The sequence below is a fragment of the Apis dorsata genome, unplaced genomic scaffold (assembly GCF_000469605.1).
Source record: "Apis dorsata unplaced genomic scaffold, Apis dorsata 1.3 scaffold_696, whole genome shotgun sequence".
Taxonomy (NCBI): domain Eukaryota; kingdom Metazoa; phylum Arthropoda; class Insecta; order Hymenoptera; family Apidae; genus Apis; species Apis dorsata.
In genome coordinates this window covers 6,616-6,991 of record NW_006263875.1, presented here as the reverse complement: position 1 = coordinate 6,991, position 376 = coordinate 6,616, and positions in this window count along the sequence as shown.

Here is a 376-nt window from a genome sequence, read left to right as displayed (position 1 = left end):
TAAATATATTAACTATTAATATCATCTTAAAAACGCGACGTGCAAGAAGATCTATCCTGATCTAATAAATAAAACAGAAATGTTACTATTCACGGGTATGATAAATACCCGCGGTCATTGTGCTCGTGCAAAAATCTACGTATACAACCAATCACCCGTGTCGATTAGCACCTTTCGTCCTACGACATGATTGAGTGACCGGAGGAACATAAATGCATGCGACTCACCAATAGATGCGAAGAATCTGCACTGTCGTGGCCCAGGATGTTATCACCAAGAAGTGGAAACTAACAAAACATTAAATATTATAATTAAAACACAATAGTGATTATTTGAAAAAGTTGAATTGGAAAATATATAATAATTACCTCTTCGT